Here is a 13979-nt window from a genome sequence, read left to right as displayed (position 1 = left end):
CTCTACCAAAAATACAAAAATTAGCCAGGCATGGTGGTGCATGCCTGTAATCCCAGCTACTCAGGAGGCTGAGGCACGAGAATCACTAGAACCCGGGAGGCAGGGGAGGCAGAAGTTGCAGTGAACAGAGATTGCACCACTGCACTCCAGCCAGAGTGAGACTCTGTCTCAGAAAAAAAAAAAAAAAAAAAAAAAAGGAAAAAAGAAAATAGCAGCAGTGAATTAGCCTGGGCATACCACACAAACGAACATGCATTATCCTATCCTTCCCTTGATTACTCTATGAAACTGAGTAAAATTACATTTCCTGATTCAGAGGTTGCAACTAAAATATCCTGTGAGTGAACAAAAGGGGAGATTTTGGTAACAGACGTGCTGGCCCCTTACAGTGTAGAGCTGATTCTGTCAGATCTCACCAATGATCATGCTTTCTACAGGATAGCAAGTAATGGGTTGAATCACAGCAATAAAAAAGTGCCCCCCCAGCTCTTAGGTACTTTGATTTTAAAAGTGAAGTTTCAAATCGTCTTCTTGATTCCTATGAAAATTTTGATGAAACTTCAGAAAACATAAAAGATTGTTGATAACATGTCCAAATACAAACTAGACTTTGCTCACCTATATGCATCTTCAGCAGATAGTGCAGATGTAAATTTTGGCAAGTTCCATTCAGTCTACCAACTTCTTTTTTGTTGTTGTTGTTTTGTTTAACTACACTATAACAACTACATACATAGCATCAGTCTACAAATGTCTTACCAAAGAAAAAGAAAAGATTGTACCTGCTAAGTGGCCTGCACACCTGGTACACAACACTACTAGAAAGGTCTGTGGTTTGCTTTCCTATGATATTGAGGCTTTCACAGTCAAAGTTTTGGGTTGCTTTTCAGTTTCCTCAAAGCATGCAGAGACAATTAATGAGGCTTTTGACTTCGTCAAAATGGAAGGAAATAGACTCCATCATGTGCCCACAAGATGGCTATCGTTGTTACCGGCCACAGAAAAGATGTTAAAAAGATGGCCTGCCATCAAGTCTTATTTTCAAAATATGGGAAAAGAAGAGTGTTCTTAGTGGGGCGCAGTGGCTTACGCCTGTAATCCCAGCACTTTGGGAGGCGGAGGCGGGCAGATCACCAGGTCAGAAGTTTGAGACCAGCCTGACCAACATGGTGAAACCCTGTCTCTACTAAAAATGCAAAAATATTAGCCGGGCGTGGTGGCCACGTGCCTGTAATCCCAGCTACTCGAGAGGCTGAGGCAGGGCAATTGTTTGAACCAGGGAAGTGGAGGTTGCAGTGAGCCAAGATCACACCACTGCACTGCAGCCTGGGTGACAGAGCGAGACTCTGTCTCAAAAAAAAAAAAAATTAAAAAAAGAAAAAAGGATGTTCTTCTCTAATTTGGAAATACATCAAGGATGAGAATTAAGAAAAAGATTACAGTACAACAGAAATATATATGCTTTTTGTCCAGAACTACTTGATGATCTTTGAAGAAGCTATAAGGAGCCTAGAAAAGGATATAAACTAACTACACCTGAGTTACATGATATTATGTGTAAGTTGTGACAAAAACTCATACAGTAAAAAGATGACTCATTCTTTGGAAAGAAGACTGTTTTAGAACTAAAAAAAATGTCACCAGAAAAGGGCAACCAAATTAAACTGGATCTTCTTGATTTCTTTACAAGAACTATAACTTTTTTTTTTTTTTTTTTGAAACAGAGTCACTCTATCACCCAGGCCTGGAGTGCAGTGGCGCAATCTCGGCTCACTGCAACCTTCCCCACTGGGTTCAGGCGATTCTTCTGCTTCTGCCTCCCGAGTAGCTGGGATTACAGGTGCCCACCACACTATGCCCAGCTAATTTTTGTACTCTTTTTTTTTTTTTTTTTTTTTTTTTGAGACAGAGTCTCATTCTGTTGCCAGGCTGGAGTGTAGTGGGTGATCTCAGCTCACTATAACCTCCATCTCCCTGGTTCCAGCGATTTTCCTGCCTCAGCCTCCCGAGTAGCTGGAACTACAGGCATACATAACCACGCCCAGCTAATTTTTGTATTTTGAGTAGAGACAGGGTTTCACCATGTTGGCCAGAATGGTCTCAAATCTCCTAACCTCATGATCACCTGCCTTGGCCTCCCAAAGTGCTGAGATTACAGGCGTAAACCACCGCGCCCGGCCAAATTTTTGTACTTTTAGTAGAGACAAGGTTTTGCCATGTTGGCCAGGCTGGCCTCAAACTCCTGACCTCAGGTAATCTGCTTGCCTCAGCCTCCCAAAGTGCTGAGATTACAGGTGTGACCCACTGCGCCTGACCGAACTGTAACTTTTTTGTAATCCAGTTTTGATTTTACAAGTACAAATTACATCCATGCTTTAAAACCATTTTTCCTGAGAAGAAGTTTAACTTATAATAACATTCAATGTGCTTCAGAATGTTTAAAAATGATGGATGTTTTAGACATAGATAACCTCTAAGATGTTACAGATGCAAAGGACCTGAATGGCAAATAGCTGGTCTACCCAAACAAGCCTGTAGATTCAAAAATGGATGGATATTTTTGGGGAGCTGGAAACGAATTCCTAGCAGTCTAAACCTGCTGTTGCTAGTAAACTAAATCCTAAGTATTCCATGCTCAAATGTTTTTGTTGAGAGTATATTTAGATTGATGTCATCACATTGTACCGACACCAGGAATCAGTGTAATATGGGCTTGATAAGAACACGGCTACAAGTCAAAGAAAATTTTACATTTGACTGTATTCAGTTTTACCACTACATAAAAGAAAAGAAAGATGTCCTAAAGGCTGCAGGAAGTTCAGAGAAGTATTATTGGAAAAGGAAACAGGAAGAGTAAAAATATCCTACTGTATCATGAGACAGAAACTTGCCATTGTTACTTTTTATTAAATGCAATATCTATTTAGTTAATTTTATTTTGTATTCTCCTTTAAAAAGTCTTATTTTTTGTATCTTAATATAGAGCTGGGCGCGGTGGCTCACGCCTGTAATCCCAGCACTTTGGGAGGCCGAGGCGGGTGGATCATGAGGTCAAGAGATCGAGACCATCCTGGTCAACATGGTGAAACCCTGTCTCTACTAAAAATACAAAAAATTAGCTGGGCATGGTGGCGCGTGCCTGTAATCCCAGCTACTCAGGAGGCTGAGGCAGGAGAATTGCCTGAACCCAGGAGGCGGAGGTTGCAGTGAGCCGAGATCGCACCATTGCACTCCAGCCTGGGTAGGAAGAGCGAAACTCCGTCTCAAAAAAAAGAATATAGAATAATATAACCTATAAAATCTAAATATTCAATAGAATTTTTAAAAGTTAATTAACTGGTGTATCAGAGGACAGAAATACATAATAAAACTGTTATGTATTTCTTATACATTATTTATTTAGTCCTGTTATTACTAGTTGTCACTTTTAACTAGTCATATTGTTTTGTCTAAATTGCATTTATGTAACTGAAAAATAATATAACCTATATACTTTCAAGTAAACATCTCTAATATTTTATGTTAAAATAACATTGTATTACTATTATAATACAATTATATCGTGGTGTGTTTGTTTCGGCTTTCTCCCAGATTTGGAGCCCAGATTGTGTCCCTACAATCTCGGTCCTTATGCGCTTAATTATGAGTATTTTTTGGGTTTTTGGTTGTTTTTGAGACAGTTTTGTATTAGTTTGTTCTCATACTACTTTAAAAAAATACCTGAGGTCAAGCATGGTGGCTTACACCTGTAATCCCAACACTTTGGGAGGCCAAGGCAGGCAGATCACTTGAGGTCAGGAGTTCCAGACCAGCTTGGCCAGCGTGGCAAAAACCTGTCTCTACTAAAAATACAAAACTTAGCTGGTTATGGTGGTGGGCGCCTGTAATCTCAGCTACTTGGGAGGCCAAGGCACAAGAATCAGTTGAACCTGGGAGGTAAAGGTTGCAGTGAACCAAGATCATGCCACCACTCTAGCCTGGATGACAGAGGGAGACTCAGTGTTTTTTTTTTTTTTTTTGAGACGGAGTCTCGCTCTGTCCAGGCTGGAGTGCAATGGCTCAATCTCGGCTCACTGCATCTCCACCTCCTGGGTTCAAGCAATTCTCCTGCCTCAGCCTTCTGAGTAGCTGGGACTATAGGCATGCACCACCATGCCCAGCTAATTTTTGTATTTTTTAGTAGAGATGGGGTTTCGCTGTGTTGGCCAGGATGGTCTCCATCTCTTGACCTCGTGATCTGCCTGCCTCGGCCTCCCAAAGTCCTGGGATTACAGCGTGAGCAACCGTGCCTGAGCGACTCTGTCTTTAAAAAAAAAACAAAAAAACAAAAAATGGAGACTGAGTAATTCATAAAGGAAAGAGATTTAATTGGTGCACAGTTTCGTTTGTTTGTTTGTGTTTTTAAAAGATGGGGTTTCACCATGGTGGCCAGGCTGGTCTTAAACTCTTGACCTCAGGTGATCCACCCACCTCAGCCTCCCAAAGTGCTAGGATTACAGGCGTGAGCCACCATTCCCGGCCTGGCGCACAGTTTCGCATGGCTGGGGAGGCCTCAGAAAACTTACAATCATGGCAGAAGGCAAAGGGGAAGCAAGCTTGGACCTTCTCACAGGGTGGCAGGTGAGAGTACGTGTGAGAATGAGGAAGTGCCACATTTTTTTTTGTGGGGGGTGCTAGACAAATTCTAAAAGAACTGTAACACTGGAAGTGCCACATTTTAAAACCATTAACTCTGTGAGAACTCACTATGATGAGAATAGTGTGATACCTGCTTTTTGCCAGCGAAAACTCTCTCTCTTTCTCAGACTGAGAGCTGTTGAGGCTTCATGTTAGCTTCTTGAGCCGGACAGACTCCATCTTAGCTTCTTCATTTCAGTTATTTTCTCACCATTAAGTATGTAACTGTAGTATGTAGCTGGGGCAGGCTGACACTGGGCACCTCCAGGAATGCATTTGTTGATAAGAGGCTCAGTTAAGTAGTACGAGCAGAGCCTGGGAATGCAGGTGCTGTCGAGTGCCCAGAGCCCCCATTATCTATAAGTTGTATGTCTTTTATGACAGCTTTACCCCTTGCACCTGGCATTGTTTTATTTCTCATGTATTAGTTTATCTTTTAACTTTTTGCTTACTCTGCTTCTGTGAAAAATTTGCTTCAGCTAGGTTCTCCCCTCCCTTTTAAAACTAGGGTATAAAGACCACCTTTTTCTTAGGGGCCGAGAGAATTTTGGGCATTAGTTGCCTCTCAGTCGCCAGCATAATAAAGGATCAGAATTCAATCTCAGAGTGTGGCACATTCCTTAACTCGCTCGTGTACAACAACGGCATGTGGGAACCCGCCCCCATGACCCAATCACTTCCCACCAGGTCTCTCCCTAAACACCTGGGGATTACAAGATGAGATTCGGGTGGAGACACAAAGCCTCTAACCATATCACAGAGTATTGCTCTGTCACCTAGCTGGAGTGCAGTGGCACGATCATGGCTCACTGCAGCCAAACTTCTGGGCTCAAGCAATCCTCCTGCCTCAGCGTCCTGAATGGCTGGGACAACAGGCCCATGCCACCATGCTCAGCTAATTAAAAAAATTTTTTGTAGAGACAAGGTCTCACTAGGTTGCTTAGGCTGGTCTTGAACGTCTGGGCTCAAGTGTTCCTCCTGCCTCAAACTCCCAAAGGTGTGGGATTATAGGCATGAGCCACTGCCCTGCCTGGTCCTTGTTTTAAGCAGACTTTCTTTCTTTGGGCTTTACGCCCCCACTACCCAGTTCTAATTATTCTTGGCTAAAGAGAACTACCAAATAATTTCTTTTAGCTGAGGGGATGAGGAAGGCCTTGTAGGCTAAATTGGGTCTTAACAGACAGGAGGAAAGGATTTCCAAAGAAACAGTATTAGGAGAGGATAAGAATTGAAGTGTAGGACATGTTAAGCAAAAAATAGATTTGACCTGAAAGGTCAGTTGAAATCAGTTCATAGGGCTTTTTGGGTACCCAGTTTGAGTTGGGAGCAAACCTCCTTAAAGTCTACTTGCACAGGAGTGTGAAATGATATGAGCTGACCTTAGGAAGATTACTTTGGCATCATTTATTCGGATGTATTGAAGTAGGATTTTTTTTTTTTTTTAAGACAGAGTCTCACTCTGTCACCCAGGCTGGTGGAGTGCAGTGGCGTTATCTTGGCTCCTTGCAACCTCTGCCTCCCTGGTTCAAGCGATTCTTCTGCCTTAGCCTCCCAAGTAGTTGGGATTACAGGCATGCACCACCACATCTGGCTAATTTTCGTATTTTTAGTAGAGACAGGGTTTCAGCATGTTGGCCAGGCTGCTTTCAAACTACCAACCTCAAGTTATCTACCTGCCTTGGCCTCCCAAAGTGCTGGGATTACAGGCACAAGCTACCACGCCTGACCTGAAGTAGGATTTGACTAGTGTTATGAAGAGTCTCTTAAGGAACTTTTTTTTTTTTTTTAAATGGAGTCTAGCTCTGTTGCCCAGGCTGGAGTGCAATGGTGTGATCTCAGCTCACTGCAACCTCCACCTCCAGGGTTCAAATGATTTTCCTGCTTCAGCCACCCGAGTAGCTGGGACTACAGGCATGCATCACCATATCCAGCTAATTTTTGTATTTTTAGTAGAGACAAGGTATTGCCATGTTGGCCAGGCTGGTCTTGAACTCCTGACCTCAGGTGATCCACCTGCCTCAGCCTCCCAAAGTGCCAGGATTATAGGTGTGAGCTACCGCTCCCAGCCAGCCTTAAGGAACTTTTTTAAAGGTTCAGGCAAGAGGTTTTAAGGAAGCCATGGGGTCCTGACAGAATGGGATGACATTGCACTGGACATACAGAGAGGAACAGGTTTGGTGAGGAGAGTAGATGTTGAAGTTAGCTTTGCACAAGTCAAATTCTTCAAACAGCGAGAGCTGGAGGTCTAGCTCTTGGTGAAAAGGTGAGCGTAAAGGTACAGGGGCCACACACAGTGGCTCATGCCTGTAATCCCAGCTCTTGGTGAGACCAACTTGGAAGATTGCTTGAGCCCAGGAGGTTGAGACCAGCCTAGGCAATATAGTGAAACTTTTACAGAAAATATAAAAAATTGGACGGCGTGGTGGCTCATGCCTGTAATCCCAGCACTCTGGGAGTCCAAGGCGGGCGGATCACAAGGTCAGGAGTTCAAGACCAGTCTGGCCAACATGGTGAAACCCCGTCTCTATTAAAAAAAAAAAAAAAAAAGAAAATACAAAAAATTAGCCCAGTGTGGTGGTGTCCTCCTGTGGTCCCAGCTTCACAGGAGGCTACAGTGGGAGGATCACTTGAGTCTGGGAGGTCAGGGCTGGAGACACTAAGATAAGAAGGTTAAAAACAGAAAAAATTTTTGGTATTTAGGAATTCACTGGTGATCACCTTTAAGAAAATGGTTTTACCAAAAGATTAATGACAGGTATTTAAAGTTGTCATAAAGACCTTTTCACACACCCATGATGCCCATCTTAATTAATTTTCATATATATTTAAATTAAAAATACAAAAATTAGCTGGGCTTTGGTGGCACATGCCTGTAATCCTAGCTACCCAGGAGGCTGAGATGAAAGAATCGCTTGAACCTGGGAGGCAGAGGTTGCAGTGAGCCAAGATCGTATCACTGCACTCCAGCCTGGGTGACAGCGAGACTCGGTCTCAAAAAATAAAAGCATTAGCTTTAGAGCTAACCATATCTGAGTTGAATGCTCTGGTCTGGGGACCTAAGAGGTTGTAATACTGAACAAATGATTTAGCCTTTCCAAGCTGCGGTTTTCTCAGTACCTCAGTCATCAAGGCTGTGATAAGAATGACATGAGATATAGGGAGGTTTTTGCAGAATTCCTGGCACCTAGAAAATACTCGATGAATATCTGCTGAATGAATGAACATGAGCTAGGTCCAAAAGCAGGATGGAATCATACAAGGAAGAGCTCTCTGGAGGAGGTGAGACCTTGGAATATATGTAAAGTGCAAGAGGAGCAGTTACAGAGACACTACGGAGAAACAGTGAAGCAGAGTAGTTACAAATGTGGGCTTTGGAGACAGCCAAAGCAGGGTTCATATATCAGCTCTGCCACTTAATGGTAGTGTGACTTCAGCAAGTCACCTCATTCTAAACCTGTGGACAGAAAAAAAATGGAAACAAAAATGGCAAACTTTTAAAATTCTGTAAAATACATATAACCTAAAATTTACCATTTGAACAATTTTTAAGCGACTAGTTCTGTGGAACCGAGCATATTCACATTGTTGTGCGACCATCACCAGCAGCCATCGTCATGTGTATATGGATGTCAGTTACACCGGTTATTTTTTTTCTTTTTAATTTAGATTTGTGGAAAAAATGGATAGTACAGAAAGTTCCCATATTAACCTCTCCGTTATCTCTGTAATTAATATCTTTCATTATTGTGGTATATTTGTTACAATTACTGGACTAGTATGATACATTATTATTAACTGACATCCACAGGGTATTCAGATTTCTTTAGTTCTTTTGCATAACGTCTTTTTCTGTTCCAGGACCCATCCAGAATACATTACATTTAGTTGTTATGTCTCCTTAGTCTCCCCTTGGCTGTATCAGTTTTGCATACTTTCTACTTTCTTTTTGATGATATAGATTTGAGGAGTACTGGTCAGGAATACTGTAGGTGTTGGGTTTTTGTTGTTTTTTTTTTTTTTTTGTGAGATGGAGTTTTGCTGTTGTTGTCCAGGCTGGAAGTACAATGGTGCAATCTCGGCTCGCCGCAACCTCTACCTCCCAGGTTCAAGTGATTCTCCTGCCTCAGCCTCCAGAGTAGCTGGGATTACAGGCATGTGCCACCACGCCTGGCTAATTTTGTACTTTTAGTAGAGATGGATTTTATCCATGTTGGTCAGGCTGGTCTTGAACTCCTAACCTCAGGTGATCCGCCTGCCTTGGCCTCCCAAAGTTCTGGTATTACAGGAGTGAGCCACCATACCCAGCCCAGTGCTTGGTCTTTAAAATGTATGTATCATTTTATGATTAAAAATTAATCAGTTGCAGCTGGGCATGGTGACTCACACCTATAATCCTAGCACTTTGGGAGGCTAAGGTGGGAGGATTGCTTGAGGCCAGGAGTTCGAGACCAGCCTGGCCAATGTGGCAAAACCCCATCTCTACTAAAAATACAAAAATATAGCCAGGCGCAGTGGCACACACCTCTAATTCCAATTACTCAAGAGGCTGAGGCACAAGAATTGTGTGAACCTGGGAGGTGGAGGTTGCAGTGAGCCAAGATTGTGCCACTGCATCCCAGTCTGCGTAACAGAGCGAGACTCTGTCTCAAAAAAAAAAAAAAAAAAAAAAATCAGTGTGAACAGTATCTGTTGGGCCTACTACCTTAAAACACATACACATGCATGTGCACACACAAACCTCCAGGCTATCACTTATTGTGAGCCATCAACATTTCTCACACTAACCACTGCAACTGTCTCCCTGCTTCATCTTGGAGCTTCATTCCCATATATTTTCTCCACTTGGCAGCCACAGAGAAGCTTTTACAATGTAAACCAGAGTCTGTTACTTCTGTTCTCCAACTACTTCAATGGCTAAATTGGTACCAGTAGCATAGGGTGCTGCTGTAGATACCCAAAAATGTGGAAGTGACTTTGGAACTGAGTAACAGTCAGGGGTTGGAACCGATTGGAGGGCTCAGAAGAAGACAGGCAAATGTAGGATAGTTTGGAACTTTCTAGAGACTTGTTAAATGGCTTTGCCCAAAATGCTGATAGCGCTATGGTCAATAAAGTCCAGGCTGAGGTGGTCTCAGATAGAAATTAGGAACTTGTTGGGAACTGGAGCAAATGTGACTCTTGTTATGTTTTAGCAAAGACACTGGCAGCATTTTGCCCCTGCCCTAGAGATTTATAGAACTTTGAACTTGAGAGAGATGATTTAGAGTATCTGGTGGGAGAAATTTCTAAGCAGCAAAGCATTCAAGAGGTGACTTGGGTGCTGTTAAAGCCATTCAGTTTTATAAGGGGAACAGAGCATAAAAGTTCAGAAAATTTGCAGCCTGACAATGTGATAGAAAAGAAAATCCCATTTTCTGAGGAGAAATTCAAGCTGGCTGCAGATATTTGCGTAAGTAACAAAGAGCCAAATGTTAATTCCCAAGACAATGGGGAAAATGTCTCTAGAGCATGTCAGAGGTCTTCATGGCGGGCCCTTCCATCACAGGCAACAGGAGTGAAACTCTGTCTAAAAAAAAAAAAAAAGAAAAAGAAAAATTCACAATCACTTTTTTGAGATGGAGTCTCACTCTGTAGCCAAGGCTAGAATGCAGTGGCACAATCTCGGCTCACTGCAACCTCTGCCTTCCAGGTCCTGGTTCAAGCAATTTTCCTACCTCAGCCTCCCAAGTAGCTGGGATTACAGGCACAAGCCACCATGTCCAGCTAATTTTTGTATTTTTTAGTAGAGATGGGGTTTCACCATGTTGGCCAGTCTGGTCTTGAACTCCTGACCTTGTGATCTGCCCAACTTGGCCTCCCAAAGTGTGTGAGCCACCGCACCCGGCCCACAGTCACATTTTATGTATGCAGCTACATTTATGTAAGTGAAAACTTGGTAGTTGGATAGCTTGTTCATTTTTATTTTTCAAGCATTATGTAAACAAAAAGAACCTTAGTCTGCCAGAAGTTTCAAAGAAAATTGGCAAAACAAGATTCCCCATAGTAACCATACATACAGCTATATTCAGTGAGTAAATGGTGTTTATGCTTTTCTTAAGCAATGGAGTTCATTTTGACCACTTGTCTATTAAAAAGTGCATAAGCAAACTGCTTATTCATTTTCCACATCCTGTTTGGCAAAGTGTGACACATAGCAATAGAAAAAGACAATATAATCTTGGGATGCATATACAATCAGTGCACAGAGAATTGTTGTATCAGCTTTCAGAAGAACATTTAAACACTGCCACATGTTTTTTCCTACAATCAGGTGAGTACAAGTTTCTCCCCTTGGTCTCAGTGGAAGTCTGAATCACAAGCACTGCCAGGTTCACAAAGCTGTTAATTCTTCAAAACACCAAATGGTTGTTGTAAGGTTTGTTCTTGCCGAGTTTAAAAGGAAGAAACTGAGGCCAACACAAGAAGATCCAATATGAAGGAATTTATTCAGGCTCCTGGGTGATGTTCTGTGGTCCGACAGGAGGGGCCGGAGAAGTCGCATGGACGCCTCTCAGACGTGGGTTTTTATAGGGAATGAAGGAGCTCGATTGGTTGTGGGAGAGCAGGACTACTATTGGGTAAGGTTACAAGCCTTTGTTTGCATACAGGACTTGGCTGCTATTGGTTAGAATTACTCGGCTGCTATTGGCTAGAAAGACTCGGCTGCTATTGGCTAGAAAGACTCGGCTGCTATTGGCTGGAAAGACTTGGCTGCTTATTGGCTAGAATCATAAGACCCTGCTTGCATACTGGGTTCTTTAAGGGAAAGCCAGGCTGTGCAAGAAGGGGAAAAGGGAACAACCCGAGCATGTCCGAGCTTTCGGAAAAGGCCGGGGGTGGGGGGTGGGGGGGGGGTGGGGGAGGTGGGGAGGGCGAAGGGAAGGATGGGTGTCTGAGCTCCCGGCGAGGCAACCGGCCTTACAGTTGTCAAAAAGGGGAGTACAGGCGGGGCACGGAGGCTCATGCCTGTAATCTGAGCACTTTGGGAGACCAAGGCAGGTGGAGCACGAGGTCAAGAGATCAAAACCAGCCTGGCCAACATGATGAAACCCCATCTCTACTAAAAATACCAAAATTAGCTGGGTAATCCCAGCTACTTGGGAGGCTGAGACAGGAGAATCACTTGAACCCAGGAGGCAGAGGTTGCAGTGAGCCAAGATCATGCCATTGCACTCCAGCCTGGGTGATAGAACAAGACTGTACAAAAAAAAAAAAAAAAAAAAAAACCCAAAGTGAACATCTAACAACAAAAATTTTATTCACAATCTACAAATATTGTTAAAATATTTCAGAATATATCTAACAAGACATGTGCAAGATGTATATGAAAAATGCTATAGGAGCCCGGTGCAGTGGCTCACACCTGTATTCCCAGCACTTTGGGAGGCCAAGGTGGGTGGATCACTTAAGGTTAGGAGTTAGAGACCAGCCTGACCAATATGGTGAAAACCTATCTCTACAAAAATATGAAAATTAGCCGGGTATGGTGGCGTGCGCTTGTAGTTCCAGCTTCTTAGGAGGCTGAGACAGGAGAATTGCTTGAACCTGGGGGACGGAAGTTGCAGTGAGCTGAGATCATGCCGCTGCACTGCAGTCTGGGAGAGGTGCAATCTCAGAGAGGTGCAGCTTGGGAGACACAGGGATACTCAGAAAAGAAAAATAGAAAAATGCTATAGGGCTGGGTGCGGTGGTCCACGCCTATAATCCCATCACTTGGGGAGGTTGAAGTGGGAGGATCCCTTGAGCCTGGGAGCTCCTGACCAGCCTTAGCCACATAATGGAGACCCTTTCTCTACAAAAACTTAATAAAATTAGCTAGGCGTAGTGGTACAGGCCTGTAGTCACAGCTCCTCAGGCAATTGAGGTGGGAGGATCACTTCAGCCGGAGAAGGTGAGGCTGCAGTGAGCTGTTACTGTACCATTGCACTCCAGGCAAAAAAGCAAGATCCTGTCTCAAAAAAAAAAGTAAAACTATATATTCTGATTGTTTTATTTTCCTGTTGCTGTGGTAATAAATAACCACAATCTTAGTAGCTTAAAACAACTCAAATTTAATATCTCATAGTTTTTTTTTTTTTTTTGAGACGGCATTTTGCTCTTGTTGCCCAAGCTGGATAAGTCAAGGTGTCAGCCACATTTTGTTTCTTTTTGCAGGCTCTGTGGAGGAGCCCCAAAATTTGCATATCCAGGTGTTGGCCAAATTCAGTTCTATGATGTAGGATTGAGGTCTGTTTCCTGGTGGTCAGCTGTAAGCCACCATTAGCTCCTAAAATTCTCTTTTTGCCCTTGCACAAAAGCACCTACATTTCAGAGGCAGCAACAGGGCATGGAATTCTTCTCACGCTTTGAATTGGGTCCACCCAGATACTTCATGATAATCTCATCTCTAGGTCCTTAACCTTAATTATATCTGTATAATTCCTTTTGCCACCCTAAGGTAACATATTCACAGGTTCCAGGAAATTAAGGCATGGACACGTTTGGGAGGCCATTGGTTTGCTTACCATAATGAAGGACATAAACAAAAAAAGGACTTAAATGGCACATTTAAAACTTGTCACATTTGGCTGGACACAGTGGCCCACGCTTGTAATCCCAGCACTTTGGGAGGCCAAGGTGGGTGGATCACCTGAGATCAGGAGTTAGAGACCAGCCTGGCCAACATGGCAAAACCCCATCTATACTAAAAATACAAAAATAAACTGGACATGGTGGCACACAGCTATAATCCCAGCTACTCAGGAGGCTGAGGCAAGAAAATTGCTTGAACCCGGGAGGCGGAGGTTGCAGTGAGCCAAGATCACACCATTGCATTCTAGCCTGGGCAACAGAGCAAGACTCTGTCTCAAAAGAAAAAAAAAAAGGCAGCGGGGAGCTGGGCACGGTGGCTCATGCCTATAATCCCAGCACTTTGGGAGGCCAAGGCGGGCGGATCATGAGGTCAAGAGATCGAGACCATCCTGGCCAACATGGTGAAACCCTGTCTCTACTAAAATACAAAAATTAGCTGGGCATCATGGCACTCGCTTGTAGTCCCAGCTACTCGGGAGGCTGAGGCAGGAGAATTGCTGGAACTCGGGAGTCGGAGGTTACAGTGAGCCGAGATCATGCCACTGCACTCCAGCCTGGTGACTGGCGACAGAGCAAGACTCTATCTCAAAAAAAAAAAAAAAAAAAAAAAAAGGAAGGTGAGATCCTTTGCAGACTTTAACTCAGGTAGACTGTGTATGTTTTTGAGACAAATACACCAGCATTCTGCACCA

General features: G+C 43.3%; 1 pseudogene; it reads right to left on the bottom strand.

The window, feature by feature from the left end:
* Positions 1-4664: 4664 nt before the first annotated feature.
* Positions 4665-4704, bottom strand: LOC135269548 (U7 small nuclear RNA; annotated as a pseudogene).
* Between the last annotated feature and the right edge of the window lie 9275 nt (positions 4705-13979).

The sequence above is a fragment of the Aotus nancymaae genome, unplaced genomic scaffold, assembly GCF_030222135.1.
Source record: "Aotus nancymaae isolate 86718 unplaced genomic scaffold, 86718_ANA_hifiasm-v0.15.2.pri h1tg000053l, whole genome shotgun sequence".
Taxonomy (NCBI): domain Eukaryota; kingdom Metazoa; phylum Chordata; class Mammalia; order Primates; family Aotidae; genus Aotus; species Aotus nancymaae.
The sequence above is the reverse complement of the archived record's forward strand: the minus strand, read 5'-3'. Positions and strand labels throughout refer to the sequence as shown.